Here is a 20758-nt window from a genome sequence, read left to right on the forward strand (position 1 = left end):
TTTGGTTTCTATTTTGGTTTCTAGTTTGGATCTATTTTGCTTCGTTTTCGTTACCACAAATTTGTTCTTACTTTTTCTAAAATATATCGGCAGATTGTTGTTGCTCCTGATCATCAGGACTATCAGCGCATTCTTTGGCGATTCTCCCAGATGAACCTGTCCAGGTCTTCCGTATCAAAAGACTGGTTTATGGTTTAACTTGTTTCCCCTATATTGCTATTAAAACTTTATTAAAATTGGCCGATGATGAAGAAGCTACCTATCCATTGGCAGCTGAAGCTATTCGCTCTAGCATGTACGTAGATGATTACGTCGGGGGAACGTCATCGCTTGAATCTGCGCTGTCGCTTAAAACTGAACTTACAGCTTTGTTGCTAAAGGTAGGGTTTGAACTTCAAAAATGGTCTTCAAATTGCCCGGAACTTCTTAATGATTTATTACCTCATCAGGTAATAAATCCGGTAAATTTTGATTCTTGTAATGCAAATGAAGCATCTTTAAAGGTCCTAGGATTGCAGTGGAATGCTGTAACAGATAATTTTCAATTTAAAGTTAACATTTTCGACAGAAGCTGTACCAAGCGAAATCTTTTATCTCACTTGGCACGAATCTTTGATCCTTTAGGTCTTTTGTCCCCGGTTACGTTTTTACTTAAACATATAATTCAACGAATCTGGACATTAAAACTTGATTGGGATCAGGAACCGCCTGCTGAGATTCTTCGGCTTTGGGATAAATTCGCTACCGATCTTTCTAGTTTAAATAATTTTAATCTTTGTCGTTCTATAGTTTTATCGCAATCTTCTCGATGTGAGCTTCATTGTTTTGGCGACGCGAGTAAAAAGGGATTCAAATTTTTACTTATTTTGTCTGTTCTAAGTCCAAAATTGCTCCATTAAAGAAAATTTCCTTACCGCGACTTGAACTTTGTGCCGCAGTTTTAACCGCTCAGCTTTCAGCCTTTGTTTTAAAAGTCTTTTCTGGCAAAATTGACATTTCTCAAGTTTTTTGCTATACCGATTCCACTATAGCTCTAAGTTGGCCTAAATCTTCTCTGCACAAATGGCAAACATTTGTAAGTAACCGAGTTGCTCTCATACAAGAAAACACGGATGTTTGTTCTTGGTTTTACGTTCCGTCTGCAAACAATCCTGCTGACGTGGGCTCCCGCGGGATGCTGCCTTCCGAACTAGTAAATTGTTCTTTATGGTGGACTGCTCCTATTTTACAAAATTCTGAATTTCCTTTTCACAATCATGTTGAAACTACATTACCTTCTGCTGATGCCTTTTTTGAGGAACGCACTGTCACAACTTTGGCTACAGTCGTAGAGTCAAATTTTCTTGACAGTCTTCTTGATCAAAATTCATCTTTTTCTAAATCGGTTCGCATTTTGACCTATATTCGTCGGTTTTATTATAATTGCAAAAATTTATCACAAAAGCGCCTGGAAATGCTTTCGTCTAATGAGCTATACTGCTCTAGTCTTTGTTTTGTTAAACGCAGTCAGGAACGTTTTTTTGCCAATGAGATTCATTCTCTTCAAACAGGTCAAAAATTATCTAAAAACTTCTTGAAACTATCACCTTTTCTTGATACCGACAATATTCTTCGAGTTGGCGGTCGGCTAGGTCACGCACCTATTGAATATGACCGAAAGTTTCCTGCCCTCCTGCCTTCTAAATCTCGTTTAACAGATTTACTGATTAAATCTATTCATATTCAACATCTCCATGCTGGAGTCCAAACGGTTCTTTTTTTAGTGTTTCAAAGGTTTTGGATCTTATCTGCTAAACGAACGATCCGAAGAATATTGTCGCAATGCATTACTTGTTGGAAAACCAATCCAACATCTACTTCACCCCAAATGGGTAATTTACCGCTTTCCCGCATTAGTCAACTTAAACCCTTTCTTCATGTAGGGATTGATTATGCTGGTCCGTTTACTATCACGATGTCACGCACTCGAGGCTCTAAAACACTTAAAGCTTATTTATGTTTATTCATTTGTATGTCTGTTAAAGCCGTTCATTTAGAACTAGTCTCCGATTTAATTGCTGAAGCTTTTGTCGCAGCGTTTAAACGCTTTACTAGTCGGCGAGGCCGATGTGAACATATTTATAGTGATTGCGGCACTAATTTTGTAAAAGCTCGTAAAATTTCCGATTCATTTGCTCGTGATGCAGCCGCTAATTACCAGATTAGTTGGCATTTCAATCCACCCTCTTCACCTCATTTTGGAGGTTTGTGGGAGGCTAATATTAAATTAATTAAAACTCATTTAGTTCGAGTCATCGGAAATCATATCCTGACCTATAAAGAGGTTTATACTGTCTTTACCTTTCTTGAATTCTGGAGACTTACCCGTGTAGTGATGGAGTTGTAAGACTAGCTAAAGTTAAAACGTCTACTGGCACTTTTAAAAGGCCCGCGGTCAAACTTTGTCCTCTGCCGGTAGAATAAAATTGCGCTTTGGTCGGGAGAAAATGGTCCGTCCACATTTAGTTTGTGAACGTCCAAATAGTTTAAATTCTTTCTTTTTATAATATTTCTTTGTTTTTCTCTCCAATCATTTCATTTAATTTAATTTTCTCCTTTTATTATAACCAATTTAATTAATATTTTTATATTAAGTCTTAACAACAACAAATCTGCGCGTGTACGATAGCCTTTAAATTTCTAAATTCCTTTGGTTTGTGCTGAACGGGGACCAGAGAGAAGACGACTTCCTTGTTAGCACTTTATCATCGCGCATTGATTCCAGCGTCGTGATCTATACGTTTATTTCCGCAACTGTTGTCTTAATCTTACCGCATCACAGATCATGATTTACTTATCAAACCCGCAACCACTCTTGGTGATTCAACCCAATTAGAAGACCCAATAAGTCCAGAGCAGGCCTGCTGAAGCTGGATACAGACACCTTAAGGTAAGGATCTTTAAAGGCTGGTTTTTCGACCTTTCCACATTTACTTTTAATCACACAAATACAGTCCACTTTAAGTATCTCCCTGAATTATCTAAATCCATCTTGTGCTTAACTAGAAAGAGAAGTAACAACTTTACAAAACAGAAAAAAAAATAAAAAGTTCTTTTTTTTTCTTACCAGACCAACCAGGTATATTATTAAAATTATAGTTTTCCTGTTGTAATACAGTTGAAGTAGAGTTAGGAAGTGTAGTTATTTAGGTCAAGTGAGTCGTAGTCTCGGTCGTATTTATAATTGAACCCTTCCAACTGCGTACGATGTGATTGTGGTGGCTGTAAATTTTTGTGGATAGGCATAACGTTGCACTATATTTTGAATATTTTCGTTTCTAAAAGCCAGTTTACGAGAGTCTTCAATTTTCTTGACATGGGGTATGAGACTGTCAAAAAAAAGCTTATCCTCATCGGGTGCTGATTCCGACCGACGTTCTTCCGTTCGCTTCCTCTGTATGTAGTCCATTTTTTGTTTCTCAATTTTCAGGAGAATATCAACTTCGTTTTTTCTAGTCCGACGTCTTGCTTGCAAAACTGTTCTGGATTCCTCATAAACCGAAGTAGCAGTGGATGTGGAAGGCGTGGGATGTGACGAAGAGTTCAATTGAGTGCCTGAATCGTGTAGACTATTGTCATCTCCGCTGACGGATGGGGCATTATCGGGCGACATAGGACTATTTAACGATACGCTAGCAGAGTTTTCAAAATCATTGTCATCGGTTGTAATAGAAAGATTGCTCTGGGATGGTCGAGGGGTAAACTGGTCTTTCAAAAACAGCATTTGTTTGAAGTGGGCCCAATTAGACTTCGGTGCTGAACCTCCGGGATCTCCTGAGCGAGGAGAAGGTATTTTTTTAGGTTCTCGTCAAAAATATTATCTGAGACTTTTCCATTTTGCTTGTGGTTCTTTTGCTGGAATAAATAAAATTTGATGAAGAAAAACAGAATGCCAATCGTGTATTGATAATAATTATTTTTTACACTTTTGAGAGAACCCTGTGTACTTGCATGATCAAATTCATGTTTTATGACATAAGTTTTAAGATCAGTTTATAATGAAGGTAATATTATGATAAAATTCTTCTTTCTTTTCTAGATATTTGGCAATCGGAGAATCCTACAAGAGTCTGTCATTTACATTTCGAATGGGAGCTGCAACTGTAGGCCAAATTGTAAAAGAAACAGTCAAGGTATTATGGGAAGTTTTGCAACCTCAACATATGCCAGCACCTTTAACACAAGCTTTTCTTTAAATAAGTTATGATTATATGCGACTGTGGAATTTTCCCAATTGTATTGGTGCTCTAAATGGGAAGCATATCAAAATTAAAAGTCCCAAGCACTCTGGTACAATGTATTACAATTATAAACAGTTCTATTCCATCGTTCTTCAAGCAGTATGCAACGCTTATTATGTTTTTACGATTATTGATGTCGGAGGTTTTGGACAACAAAGCGATGGCGGCACTTTTCAAAGTTCTAGTATGTATAAGTTACTTAAACAACAAAAATTGAAAATTCCCACAGATAGCTTTCTTCCTGAAACAAATATTAAAGCACCTTTCGTCTTTATTGCTGATGAAGCCTATCCACTTATGACGCATTTATTAAAACCATATAGTAGGCGAAACTTGACCACAGAAAATATGAATTTCAATGTGCGTCTTTTAAGAGCACGCAAAACAATTGAATGCGCATTTGGCATTCTGTATTCAAAATGGCGCATATTGTCAAAAGCAATTGAAACAAATGAAGAAACTGTTGATCATATAATTAAAGCAATATGTATTTTGCATAACACTATCATCCATAAAGAAGGCTTTGAAAAACATTTAAAATTGGTAACTGACAGAGTACTTCAAAATGTTGTGAACAGACCAAGAGGACGAGCTACTAATGAAGCTCAGTTTACGCGAGACACTTTCAAATGTATGTCAACTCCTTTCCTATCCAGTATACATAAATATTTAATTTTGAATAATATACTTTGCTTTTATTTTAATAAAACATATTAATATTTGTCTTATCTGATATTTTACATTCCTTGGCTACGTCGGCCCATAACCGGTCTAAAACATATCTATTATAATGATCTGGATGTGATTGATCCCAAAGCGGTTTTAGATTATAAACACAAATTATAATATTTTCATTTATACTCATTTTCGGGCTATTCTTCACGGCCAACAAACGTACACTTGACCTGTAGTAACGTGTAGTATCGCTGCATATTGCGCAATAAAGAAATAAAATTTTAAATCTAGGCTCGTCGCTTTCTTTGACTCCATGCTATAACGAGACACTCGTTGCTTCACTATATGCGCCTCTATTTGAATATAATTGCTTAAAATTTGTCTCGCCGCTAGAATCGCGGCTAGACTCGAGGCTCGCCGCTCCATTATGTTTGTACCCTAATACGTTCGAAAGTCCCGTTGCGCATCTATGATGTCGAAATCACAATATTGAATTTTTGAATATTGTTCCTTTCGCCATACTTAGTCAGTAAACTATTAATTACCTTTTCCAATACCTTTAATAGATAAGGAAGTACACTTTCTGGCCTTAAATCTTTATATTCAATTTCGTGTTTGTGACCCAATATCTTCAATATTGCGGAGGGTTGTTGGGTGACTTATATGGGTGGACTTATATTAAGTCAACCTCAGGACACTGAAATGGATTCAAGTAAATACAGAAATAAAACAAAGTAATTTCAAGTACATAAAAAACACTATTAAAATAAATGTTCTTTAAGTTACAAAAATTATAACAACAAAAAACAAAAACCACGACGCAGTTAAAATTACATTCAGGTACAATCCGTTAAAAAAAATTTTTATAAAAAAAACAGTATAAAATTAATTTTATTTATTTATTTTTTTTTTAAACATTACACCTCTTACCTAAGTCTAGGTTTCTTAAGTGAGAATTAAAACACATTTATAATAGGAGCGTAGAATTATTTTTAACATGGGTTAAATTGTAGGTGTTATTGTGGGCAAACTAGAATCAACAAAAAGCCAAGAAACAAATGTTTTTATTCTTCCGAGCGTTTATTTATTTAATTTTGATGATTTAATGTTATGTTGATAAGTTAAGGATTAGTAGATAAGGAAGATGTATGTATCTATACGTTCAAAACCAGAAACTTAATTTGTTAATACACTGTGTGATCTAAATTTGGGACATACACTCTTTGACAAAAATAAATTTTATGTTTTAGTTTTATCTTTTTGGTAGTAAATTAATTAAATTATAGTAACTTGCATTTAGATCATCGGTGTCTTGTTTTTTATTAATGCTTTCTTTATACTTTTTTATATTAACCATTTCTAGTAAAATTCTTTTTTTATAATTTGATTCTCTGCCAATGATCCGAGTGCTGTTAAAATCAAATTGGTGTTGTTGATTGAAGGAGTGTTCTGCTAGAGCAGTCTTCCCAGATGCTGTGTAGTTCGTTGGTTTTACGCTTCTTTCGTGTTCGCTAATTCTGGTTTTTAAGTACCTGCCCGTTTGACCCACATACAAACCTTGACAATCAGAACAGGGTATTTTATAAACCACGCCACTTTGTAACTCATTTGGTGTTTTATCTTTGAGTTTTGAGAAGTACTTGTTGATAGTATTTTCATTTTTGAACGCTATTCTGACTTCATCATCAGAAACAACTCCTGATAGCCTTTCAGACAAACCTTTGACATAAGGAATTTTTGCAAATTTATGGTTTTGGTTTTCTTTGACTTTAATAGGTGTAGGGTTGTTGTTTAGGATTTTGTTTAATAATTTATGAGGAAAATTGTTTTTTAGTAAAATATCTTTAATTTTGTTAACGTTTTTTTTACGAAAACTGGAGTGAGATAAGGCTATTACGCGGGATTTTAGGTTGCTAATTATGTTTAATTTTTGTTTAAATGAGTGATTTGATTGGTAGTTAAGAAATCTCTCAGAGAAAGTGGGTTTGTGATACCAATCAGTGATGATTGTATTATCTTCTGTTCTGATTAATAGAATGTCTAGAAATGGAAGTTTGTTATTTGTTTCACACTCTATAGTGAACTGTAATTTAGGGTGGAAACTGTTAAATGTACTTTTTATGTTTTCTATTTCAGTTTTTGGAATACACGTGGCAATGTCGTCAACGAATCTTTTAAAAAATGGTAACCTACATTTTATTTTCCCCATCCACCTACAATAACACCTACAATTTAACCCATGTTAAAAATAATTCTACGCTCCTATTATAAATGTGTTTTAATTATAACTTAAGAAACCTAGACTTAGGTAAGAGGTGTAATGTTAAAAAAAAAAAAAATAAATAAATAAAATTAATTTTAAATTGTTTTTTTTATAAAATTTTTTTTAACGGATTGTACCTGAATGTAATTTTAACTGCGTCGTGGTTTTTGTTTTTTGTTGTTTTAATTTTTGTAACTTAAAGAACATTTATTTTAATAGTGTTTTTTATGTACTTGAAATTACTTTGTTTTATCTCTGTAATTACTTGAATCCATTTCAGTGTCCTGAGGATGACTTAATATAAATCGAAACGTCGACATTTAGATAAACAGGTTTCTGTTTTATTTCTGACCCCACCCAAGAACCCTCCGCAATATTAAATCTTTATATTCTTGGAAACAATTAATTTTTCCCATTTCGAGGAAAATATTAATAATGTGTGTTATAAAAGGTAAAAGAAAAGGACCGCAGAGTTTAATAATGTAATTATTTAGTCCATCCAGCCCAAATGCATTTGACGTAATATGCGATATTATATTTAGTACCTCTATTTCCGTTGTGGGCGTAAAATGGAAAATAGAGGGGTCAGTGTTATTTTTATGATATGGAAAAATATCAGAGTTAGCTGTACCAGAAGAAGAGAGAATTATGGTAAAAGTGATTAGTTTCAATTGAGTTTTTCAGTGAGTTTGGTATTTCAAATTTGTTCGGGTGAATTCCGTTATAAAATTTATTAACGTCCTTCCGCGTACATATTAGATGTACGCGATAGTCAATAGTTTAAAAATGCCTTTTTCTCATTTTTTATTGTTTTGATAGTTAAGTTGCGTTATATAGCTTCCTCGATTTGCCGAGATTTCATTTTTTTTTATACTTAGTTAATGCCTTATTACGAAGTCTCATTTACTCTTTAGTATTTTTTAGCCAGGATTGGTAGTTGTTTGTAATTTTGACTTTTTTTTTTAAGAATCATGAATATTGATAAGTATAGAAATGTTATTAATAAACGTTATTTTGTCATTAATGTCAGAAATTTCGTAAATATTTCTTCGTGGAATATATTGTAAATTGTAAATAAACTGTTTTAAGTCGATATTTACAAGGTCTCTAACTTCCCTATATAAGGTTTCTTTTTTCTAATGAGAATTCGCAGAATATAACTTCGTAATTTGAAAACTGTGAAGCATCGAATACAATATCAACTTTAATAATTTCTATATTCTCGGTGACCAGCAATAGATCTATAATTATGCTTGAAAAGCTGGTAATCCGCGTGGGAGATGACATTTTTTTGTATCATACCAAAAGATGCCAACATTAGGCTGAACTGCCGTACCCGTAATTTGAAAATAATTTTTTTAAATTTATATTGAAATAATTATTATTATTAACCCATTAACGCCCAAATTATTTTTTTTGTACCTCCCTCATGATTTTTAGTATATGCTTATCTTTTGACATAAAAATCTTAAGTTCATCTACTTCAGGAGGTAGTGCACCTATGTCGGCATCTATTTGTTCCGAATATAGATAATCAACAGCATCTTCCAGGTGACGAAAATATTGCCGACTCATCCTAAAACCAAAATCATGTATAAAACATCTATTTACCTTTACTTCATTTTTTTGTAATAACTAGTATTCTAAAGAAATTTTATATATATATATATATATATATATATATATACAATAGTGGCCAAAATTATAGCAACAAATCTGAATTTTACTAATATTTAATAATAACTATTATATGTATGTTTTAATCGTAAAAGTACGCCACTGGTTTAGATGGCCTCTTAATATTTAAACAAAATTTCTCATTCAAATAAAAAAAAGCCTACCTGTTTTTTTGCTGACAATAAATATTTGTAATTGCAAATATTTCACCTGGTCATAATTATAGCAACATTTGAAATTTAGTGCTCTTTCAATCTGTTGAAGTGCAATATTGAAATAATTTATATTGTGATTTCTTGGTAGTTATTAACTTATTTAAATAACAGTATGAGTCGTGGTAAAACCGTGTCTGTTGAAGTGAGGCAACTTATAATTAATCAGTATAAGTCAGGCGTCAAACAGTCATCCATTGCAAAAAATTTTGCTTTTCACAGATCAGTTGTATCACGTATAGTGAAAAGATACAATAACACAGGGCTGGTAGTACCCAAAAAAAATTCGGGACGTCCCCGGAAAACTTGAAAGGTGACAAAATGATTGTTCGGATTTCCAGGCAAAACCCATTTTTGTCCTCTTTAAAAATTAAAGGGCTTTTGGATGGCAGTGGGTGTTTCGATCTTAGTGAACGATCCATAAGGAGGCGTCTATTTGAAAATAAGTTGTTTGGACGCAGACCAGCAAAAAAGCCTCTTCTTTCCAAGAAGAACGTGAAGGCCCGACTTGAATTTGCTCGAGAACACCAGGGCTGGACTATTGATCAGTGGCGCAGTTATTTTTAGCGATGAATCAAAATTCAATTTATTTAAAAGTGATGGTGCTGCATACGTTCGACGTCCTGTAGGCAAAAGATTTAATCCTCGGTACACTTCTCCTACAGTTAAGCATGGTGGTGGTTCAGTTTTAGTGTGGAGCTGTTTTTCGGGGTATGGTATGGGACCTCTTCACAGAATAGAAGGGATTATGGATCCATTTATGTACAAGGATATATTAAAGAATGTTATGTTACCCTATTCTGAAGAAAATATGCCACTGTTATATCAATTTCAACATGACAATGATCCAAAACATTCTTCAAGGCTAATAAAAGAGTTTCTCCATGATGAAAAAATTAATGATATGAAGTGGCCCTCCCAATCTCCGGATTTAAATCCAATAGAAAATCTTTGGGAACTTGTGGATAACAGGTGTAGAACCAGGAATTTCAAAAATGCTGGAGAACTTTTCGAAGCTCTTCAGGATACTTGGTTGTCTATCAATCATGATGTTATAAACAAACTTATTTTATCCATGCCAAAAAGATTCATTGCTGTTATAAGGGCTAAAGGGTACCATACTAAATACTGAAGAATATTATTGTATTGTAATCTTATTTTGACTTTAGAGAATAAATAAATTGATTTTTCTAAAATGTGTTATAATTTTGCTATAATTTTGTCCAACTTGTTTCCTAAAAAAATTCCCATTTTTTATTTCTTTTATAAAGTAACAAAAAAATAAACATAAATAAAAAGCTTTGTAAAAAATACATCATAATATATACCAGTTTTTTTTCTAATCTACCACATCATATAATTTGAAGGAAAAATGTACTTGTTGCTATAATTATGGCCACTACTGTATATATCCGCCCAGCGTCCTCATTTGAGTACGCCAAGTTTTCCTAATCCTATTTGTAGCTCTATTTTTTTATTATATGACAATATATATATTTTATTGAGAGTATACATATTACCAAGAAGATAAAATATATAATATATAAAAATATAATAAATAAACTTACAGTAAATATATAAACTTACCTTTTAAAGAAAAATATTTCCACGTAAAAATGTAAATAGGGATTATAAAAAACTAAACCTACAGTTTTTGGCGCAAATCAAATATATTAACACGTAAAGTGCCATAACGGAAATGCATTATTGTAGTACCCTGGGGCCAAATTATTTTATTTAATATACTAAATCCACTTTAGTAAATATCCTATTATTCATGCTTCTTTTACGAAATTTTCATTTTTTTTGTCGAATTTTTCATATTTTTTTTTGACGGATGACGTGTATCCCCCATGGCCTGAAAGCAAACACGCAATATTATGGCCAGTGGGGGGGCAAAGGTGACCGTCACCCAATCGTAATTGCGACGCGCATTCTTCGATATTCGATTCAGTTTGACGTTAGAAAGCACACCTGTATGATCTGTTCTTCGCTGTGTTTCGCATAGTAGTCGCAAGTTGTTATTTTCTTTTTTGGTTGTTTTTGTGGAGTAAGCTTGTGATATTTCAAGGCGTGTGAAAAAGAAAACTGTTGCAAGCGTAAAATCTTAGTTCCAGTACTATGAGTCATTACGAAAAAGAACAGGAGAATCTAGCCACATTATGGGACGAAGTGCTTTCTGCGAGTGAGGATGACTTTTCGCCCTATGTGAGTGACTATAACCCTTCTGGTTCTGAGTCTTCAAGTTCTGAAGAAGATCCAGAAACACCGAGAAAAAAGATTAGGATTTGCAATAGCTCTGAGAAGAAACGCGAGTTTTTTTCTCCTCCCTCTGATATGCCCAGCACTTCCGCAAAAAGAGTAGTGTTTGCAAAAGAACTCCAAGCTAATGACAACACATCGCAAACGTCAATACCAGGTAACAATATTGACGAAGTTATTGAGAGTGTCATTCAGCGAAATATCAATTATAATGATGAGACCATGCTGGATGAATCTCTAGCAGAACATGAAAGTGATTTGTTTTTTTGGTCCGATGTAACTGGCGTGCACGTGAAAATTTTTTTATTTACAGTCACAGTCGCATTCGAGCGCATCTTTATGATTTGTATGACCAAACTCCATATGAATTTTATAAATTAATAATTACTGACGACATATTTGATTTATTTGTTCGAGAAACAAATATATACGCTGAACAACAAAAAGCCCAAGTTCAATCACGAAACGCACGTATTCAAAGCTGGAAAAACACAGACCGCTCAGAGAAGGAACAGTTTATTGGCTGTATCATGTGGATGGGTCTGGTTCAATTATCTTGAATTTCCTCATATTAGTCAACAAGCAAAATATACTTAAATTTTATAAAACAAATTATGCCTAGAAATCGTTTTCAACTGTTGTTAAAAACTTGGCATTTTGCAAACAACGAAACCGTTCCTGATGGTGACAGATTGTACAAGATAACACCTCTTGTTACAAAACTACTGGAGAATTTTCAGTCTCCAATTGTCCCTGGCGAGTTTATCTGTATAGATGAGACTCTTGTACCTTTTAAAGGCAGACTGAAATTCAAACAATATATTAGCAATAAGCGCCACAAATTTGGCATAAAATTATTTAAACTATGTCTCCAAAATGGTTATCTTTACGATCTTTCAATCTACTGTGGGCAAGAAAAAGAACCTAATCAAGGACAGTCAGTACCCTCCAATGTTGTCTTGAAACTCACGGATAATTTGTTAAACCAGGGACGCACAATCGTTGCGGATAACTACTATACATCTGTCGAACTGGCCTCTAAACTTCTAGAAAAACAGTCATATATTCTGGGCACATTACGCAGCAATCGAAAAAACAATTCAAAAGTTGTGGTTCAAAAAAAATTAAAACGTGGGGAGCATATTGCCAATGAGAGTAACAATGGTATATTTATTGAGAAATGGAAAGACCGAAGAGATGTTCTCATGTTGACAACAAAATTTATTCCGGAAATGGTTACTCAGAAGAAAAAATCAGGAGAAAAAACAAAGCCAAGAAGTATTATTGAATATAATAAACACAAAGCCTATATTGATATATCAGACCACATGAAAGCCTACAATTCTTCACTTCGTCGTGGGGTAAAGTGGTATCGTAAACTAGCGATTGAGGTAGTTGTCGGTTCGGGACTTGTAAATGCCTATATCCTCCATCAGCAAATAACGCAGAATAAAATGAAGATCACCAAATTCCGGGAAGAAGTCATTGATGGCTTACTAAAATATGAGGATACCTCATCTGTGAATAATCAGGAAACCGGCCATATACTTGAGGATAGTGAAAAAAAGAGGTCTTGCAGCCAGTGTTATGCCAATATTTCTAAAAAATCAGGACGTCAAATAGCGAAAAACAAAACCCCTAAGACTAAATTTAGATGTAATTTATGTCAAAAACACTTATGTTTGCAATGCTTTTTCGAATTACATGTTTCAAACCTAAAATAAAATAATTTTCAGAAAATAAAATATTGGACTTTTTTTACCATGTTTATAAGAACTAAAATAATATTTACATGAAAGCCAATTGATGTTTTATTTTGTCCAATACCTTTGTATTACACTGCCATTTCTTTTGCATTAAATTGTCGCATCAGTGCTATGCGACATGGGCCCATGTAATTTCTGGTCTGTCGGACCACATATATCCCCCACGGCCCGTATGGACCAAAACATCTAAGCAGAATGGGGGATCACAGTAATCCCCCATGGCACTATACGTGTTTTAACGTATGAAGAGAAATGCGGCACACGCGCTCCTGCCTACTAGAAGACCAATACTAAGCCGCCGTAGTGATGGGAGTACTCGGATACGGGAATCGAGTAGTATTCGATTCCTAAGAGAATTTAAAGTACTCGAGTACTTTAGTATGGAATCGATTCCGGTACTCTGAATTTCTAAATTTTATTCGATTCAGTAGTAAACTACTATTTTGTAATCTGGATCTGTACTTTACACTCCAGCACGATCGATTGAAATCAAAAACGAACATAGTTCGATTTTATTTCACATTATTTCCAACGGAACGGAATCAAGTCTTTGGATTTGAATCGATCCCCGCTGCTACGGCTCTACGGCTGGCACTTGGCGGTCGACGGCATAGACAGAGAAATCAAAGGAATACGGCGGCATTTTTTTCCGCGATTTTTTATATTTTATTATACTTTACATAGGACGAGCCCTTTCTGTCGGCACGCAGATAACAGATTCGGAGAAAACGTAAAAGGAGCTGAGCCTAATGTTTTTTTTTCAGTTAGAAAGACAATTTTAAAGTTGCACGTATTCAGGTATTTTAGTTTTGCTTATCTGCTTTTGCTTTCGAGGAAAAAATAAATACCTGTGTTTTTCAATTAGATGAAGAGTTTTGTTGTTGGTTAAAAAGTTGAGTTTGTTTGTGAGAGTTTTCTTCGAGTTTTCTTACGTGTATAATAACATAACGAGGTTCATTTTGTGGGATATTTTTAAGAAACAGGATAAAAGTGTAGCTATTTGTTCAATTTGTAAACAATAAGTTGAAATTTTATGGAAGTACGACAAATTTAAAAAAACATCTGACCCGACTACAATCAATCCAGTACAAGCAGCTCACTGATAATTCGGAAGCTTCAATGTCAAATGAACCACCTGAACAGTTTACAGAAAATAGGGAAAAAAATGGAGAAGATAGCACAAATATTAATATTGATGCAAGTGAACAAGAAACCAAAGAAATTAAAGTGAGAGAAAAAAAGAGAGCGTTCGGTAAAAACTCTGAGCCATCGCAGCCTCAACCCAAAAAAAGGAAACAATTAAAGTTATTTGGTAGACCTAGCACCACTGAACTTAGTGACGAGAAAAAGAAAGAAATAAATGAAAAGCTGTTAAAAATGATTGTCCTAGATTTTCAGCCACTATCTTTTGTTGAAAATAAAGGTTTTAAGGACTTTGCTAACAGCCTTAACGCGCTTTATAAAATACCTAGTAGGAAATATTTGACAAACACTCTTTTAAAAGACAAATTTGTTGAGGTAAAATCAAACATTAAAGCAATGTTGTGTGAGGTGAACTATGTTTCAGTGACTACGGATATATGGACATCGGATAGTAATATTGCTTATGTAAGTTTAACATGCCATTTTAGTTATAAGGATAAGTTGAATTCTCAAGTTTTGTCTACCGACGAGATTTCTGGGTCCCATACTGGTGAAAATATTGGTCACACAAAAAAAAATTAAATGAATGGGGAATTATAGACAAAGTCGTTACAATTGTATCCGATAACGGAAGTAACATAACAAATGCACTAAATGTACACTTGAAAAAATACAATCACCCTTGTGTGGCACACACCTTAAATTTATGCGTTACCGACAGCATAAAAGAAAACGAGGATTTTTCATTAATTTGAAGCAAATCTCGAACACTAGTTTCGTATTTTAAACACAATGTACTAGAAACCGAAAAATTGAAAACGACACAGATTCAAATGGGATTTCCAGTTCTTAAAATTAAGCAAGATGTTGCCACAAGGTGGAATTCGACATTATTAATGTTTATTTAAGAACGCCTTTTAAAGATTAAAGATGCATTGTCCGTAACATTATCCAGTTTGCCTCAAGCTCCTCTTAGTTTAAACGCTATGGAATGGAGTATTGTTTGGGATTGTGTGCCAGTTCTCAGCCTATCGAAATTATGACGTCGGTATTATCGGCTGAAAAATATCCAACTATATCTACAATCATACCACTAATTAGAGGACTACAACACACTTTACAACATAAAAATCCAACTACGGAGTGTAAGACCCTGTTTATTTTCTAAAGAATTGAAATATTTTTCTTAGTCATTAAGATAAAATTTATCGGTCTGACCGAAAAGAGGTCCAGGATATTTACAAAACTAAAGCTAGCTCAGCGGTACCGTAAGTAACCAAATACGGTTTACACTTAGCGTTTCCCCTCGGGAATTATTTTTATGGGTTTCGATAAAAGAGTCTGAGATAAATATTTGGTTTATGAAATTCATTTGAGTTTTGGTCACTAAAGAGTGAAGTTATTTAATAAAAACAATAAAGGGTGTTGCGTGAAATAAGCTGTGTTGGTTTGGTGTAGTTGTAGTGTTTTACTACAAGAAAGGGTGAGTGTTCTCACAGAGTATGCTTATTTCTATCTTATTGATTACACCGATATTTTACCTTTTTAATTAAAAATGTGATTAATGAAATATTTTAATGACCGATTGTTGTTTGTCTTGCTTGTGTTGTTGTGACGATTGTTTATTGTTTCTTGTTAAGATACTGAGCTGGTCTGGGACCATTGCACAGCTCGTTGTATTTAACAAGGCTTTGTATTTGGAGAGGACCCTCGCGTTTTGGTGTCCATTGCACCCCTCAGTACAAAGTGTGTTATCGTCAAGTGGTCTAGATCGGAGATTGCTGTCTCAATCTCATATTTTATGATAATGTTTTTGGTAGCATTTTGGCTACGGTTTGTGAGTAATGTAGTGCTCACGTTTTGGTATATTGAACGATTGTATATCATTCAATATCAGTACGTTGTCGTTACTGGGACATTTAACAATCGGATAAAAATAATAAGTTGGTGAATAATGAATTTTGGGATATTTAAGTTAAGTGGTTAAATGTTGGTGGACATGAATTAAATGGTTATCGTAAAAGTAAAATCACTGAGCAAGTTTAAAACATATTAATTCATATTTTTTATATTAATGAGTTTTGCTTAATATTTTTATTATTAATTAATTTTACGGGAAGAAGTGTGCTCAGGTTACTTTTATTATTTCAGGTCTACACGTCACCATCTCTACTTTGGAGTCGCCCAAGCACCCAGTTGTTTTACAAGGTTGATTATTTTGGACTATTTTGAATTTATTTAACGTATTAGAAATTATAAAATTATTTAAATGACGCTCACAGGTTTTAATTATTATAGGAGGTTGGCATAAAATTAAAACAGTCGTTATTGGAGGTGATAGGAAGAAGGCTTGCTCCGCTCGAAAGGGACAAAGTTGTAGCAAAAGCGACATTTTTAGATCCGAGGTTCAAAGGTATAGGCTTTGGACTGGAAGAAAATGCTAAAAACGCTGAGTCTTGGTATTAGAAGAAATGAAACAAATCGTTTTAAAAAATAGCACTGATTCTATGCCGGAACTTGAACCGAACTCTTTGCCACCCACATCAGATCCATCTAAAGATCTTTGGGCATTTTTTGATGACAAATTATTGAAAAAAAAATCAATTGTAACACCGACAATAACAGCAATATTAAGTATAAGGCAATATTTGCAACTCTCAAATTTGGATAGAACAAAGTGCCCATTTCAGTTTTGGAGCCAAAATAAAACTATGTTTCCAGAACTGTACGAATTAGCCCAAAAATATTTAAGTATTCCTGGAACGTCTGTTCCATCAGAAAGAATATTTTCTAAGACAGGACAAGTAACTCATATTCGACGAAATCGCACACTACCTAAAATAAATTTTTAGGTAATCAGATTATTTTTTTGAATAGTTTTTATTTGCAGTATTTTTTTTTGCTTTTCATTTTTGTTTTTACTTTAAATTTTAGCAATAATGTGTTTTTTTTTAATTTTCGTTTGTGTATTTTTTAAATTATATAAGTTATTTTATTTAATGAAACAATAAATAAAATAAGTTTTTTGTTTTCATTAGTTTAAGTTTCAAAAATGTGTGATATTTTATGTACCACAATATGTTATATGTTATAATAAAATAAATGTCGGATTTATTTTTTTTTAAATCATGTAAACTGATTTACTCAATAAAAATAAAACAGTTATCCGGATCAGTACTCAGTACTCATTTAAGTATTCGATTTTAAGTTGTACTCGGTTCCGTAATATTCGATTCAGCCCATTACTAAGCCGCCGCATTGTCTAGGACACAATTTATTGCCACGCACATTTTTTATCCCTACCCATACGCGCCGTCCTCAAATTAATGATGACACTGGGCGCTAATGGGTTAAAAGGCGTGTTATACGAAACTTACTTGGAATTTCGCCTATATTTCATAAATGCAATAAAAAATATAGCATTCCATTAAAAAAAAAAAGACCGATGACGTCATATTTTTTGTTCCACCCTGTATACAACACTTTATGTCAAATAATGCGCTACTTAAAATAAAAATCGAGTCCGAGCGTTTTCTCAAAGAATCATGTCTCTAATTTTTATCGAATTGATGCGGAACTTTAGGCGGTCACTGTATAAGCCTAACTAATCAACTTAAGCTACAAAACAAAAGCAAAATAGTATAAAAACTATTAACAGAATTACCATTTTCACATCTCAAATTAGTAAATATTGCGCACAATATTGAGCAAGCAGAAACATTTTAAACAGACCTTTTTGTTACTTTGAGTTCTAGCCAATAGGCTAGTTTCAACTTACCAATAATTTGTATAATTTCGAAACACTCTGTCAACCCAGATATTTCAAACCTATTAGATACAGCTGTACGCTGTTACATCTCTTATAACTAGATGAGAGAGTATCAAGTTCAACACACGAGTATCGATAATGAATTAGGGTGTTAGCTGATAAATAACAGCCTCGAATATCCGAGCTCAAAGGGAAAATTACAGGGTGTAGGTGAAAGCGAGGTGTGACGCAAAGTAACGATCTTCAAATTAAAGGGTACATCATCCGCAGCAAAGTTTGTTAATGAGTAATTTTTTAGATAATTATTCCGCTTAAAAAATTTATTTACTTGAAATATTATACATGTTTCGTTAGCACCTAAAACTACCTAAAAGTGCCCTTATGTATTAAAGATGTAATTGACAGACTGAAAAAAACGCATAAAGCATGGCTAGACAAAGTTTAAATACTAATTAAACAATTGACTAACTAATGACTAACTAATTATACAATTGACCGTAAGGGATTGGACCTTTATCTCTATTAAGAATGGTTTGAAAATTTCTCAACTTTCGTGTGTATTTAATTTTCGATTGTTACTGACTGGTTTTACTAATAATACATTATCTATTTCTACAAAGTGACCAGTATTTAAAACATGTTTTCAGTTAAACTTGACTTTTCAATCCTTCCATATTTCCCATGAGTTACATGTTCTTTAAATCTGACATTAATTGATCTTCTTGTGTGTTCTATGTATTTTTTTATTACAATTGTTACTATTAATCTCACAGATCCCGAAGTTTTTAAAAATACGACTCGGCAGCCATCACGTAAGAATACTTAATTCAAATTTCTCATAATTTATTTTTGCATTGTATGTTTGAAAAAAATCAGAGCCTAAAACGCCATGCATTCCACTTTCAAAACTACTCATTATATGAAAAATATGTTTTCATTAGCCTAAAATAAAATTTTTGCAGAGCCTTGCGAAAACGTTGACCCTGAAATGCCATTTATTTTTATTTGCTTTCCTGTATTTATGTTTTCACTTTTGTCAACATGTTCACTAAAAATAAGGCTTATGGAAGCACCCGTATCGATTAAAAAATTTAACTGTTTACCATTGTATAAAATTTAGGCCATTTACGTTAAGAATAACTGAGTCTTGTTCTTGTTTAGGCACGAAAAAACTTATCAGCCTGTGTTGCGCTATCCGTAAGTACGTTATCTTCCTGAATGTAATATGCTCTATTATTTCCCCTTAAATTATTGTTAGGAAATCCTCTACTTCGACCCCTATTATGAAAAGTCCTTGTATATCTTGACCCTCGAAAACCATTCCTATAATTATTTTGAGCCAGACTATTAGGGTAAGGTATCCTAATTTGGACCACTTTTCAAACATCTATTGTATTACACATGTTAATAAATATTTCAAAATTTTATTATAAAAATCATTTACTAAGTACTGTTTATATTCCAAAAATTCACAAATAATAGATACATTGTACTTTATAATATTTTATTTTTCAAATGAAAAAAATATAAACAAAAGTCCAATTTGGGATACCGGTATCCTTAATTGGACCATTAGCGCCCTAAATTGGACCGATGTTAAAACCTATATTTAAACATGAGGGACGCGAAAAAAGATATATATTAGCATAACATAAACTAATATTCAACGTCTTTTAATTGATAGACTTAACCTAAATGTAAAAAATCTTTATTATTATGTAATATTAAAAATCATAATCTTAAGTTTTACAGTTTGAACAATAAAATATCTTAGTTTTTAGCGATACATTGACACATTTTGTATGAAACCAAATTTTACATTTAAGACACTGGATCATTTCTTCGACTGATTCAGACTCGCATATTTCACAATACCAGCTGTCCGATTTAGCTCCACCTAATTTTGCTACCTTTTTTTTATCACTAATCTTTGAAAATTTTAAAGTAGCTTTAACCGATTTTGCTTTAGATGTCTTAGTTCTTGCTTCAAGTTCATTTTTGTACGGGGAACTAGTCAATTCAACTGCGTCCTGGGTGCGGCAAACTTTTGATAATTTTGATTTTTTTATAGGTAACGGCGAAATATCCTGGACTGAAATATTTAGGGAAGTTGATGCTGCTCTCTTCGTTCGTAATCCTTGCGACCTAACGACTTGCGCCAATGGAATATTATCTTCTTCAGAAGAGGATACCTCCTGTTGGGATTCATGGTTAGAGTTTAATGCACTGTCAAACATCATTGAAGCTGCAAAATCAGATTCTTTAAAAACATTTTCATCTATAGGCCAAATGGCACTAGCACGAAAAGCGTTCTGTGCGTTTCTCACTGTTGCAGCAAGCCCATAAGCCTCTCCAATTATCCCGGAAACCTGAAACATTGATACAGTTCGACCCACGTTATTTCGCAACAATTTTTGAATGCATTGTCCATAAACATTTTGAAAGGCTCTGAAGAATCCAACATCCAACGGTTGGAGTCTGTGTGTTGTGTGACTTGGTAACTGCAACAACCTAATTCCATTATCCCTGGCAATTTGTAGAGCTTTTAGGTTTTTGCTGTGGGTGCTGTGACCGTCCAACAATAACAAAACAGGGGCCTCAGGGTTTGGCTTAACTGTTTCAATGAAATTTTTAAGCCATGTCACAAAAAGATCGCTACTGATATATCCAGTATCGCTAATAGTGACAATGCTGCCAGGCGGAGCACCTAA

Source organism: Anthonomus grandis, chromosome 3 (genome assembly GCF_022605725.1).
Source record: "Anthonomus grandis grandis chromosome 3, icAntGran1.3, whole genome shotgun sequence".
Lineage (NCBI taxonomy): Eukaryota > Metazoa > Arthropoda > Insecta > Coleoptera > Curculionidae > Anthonomus > Anthonomus grandis.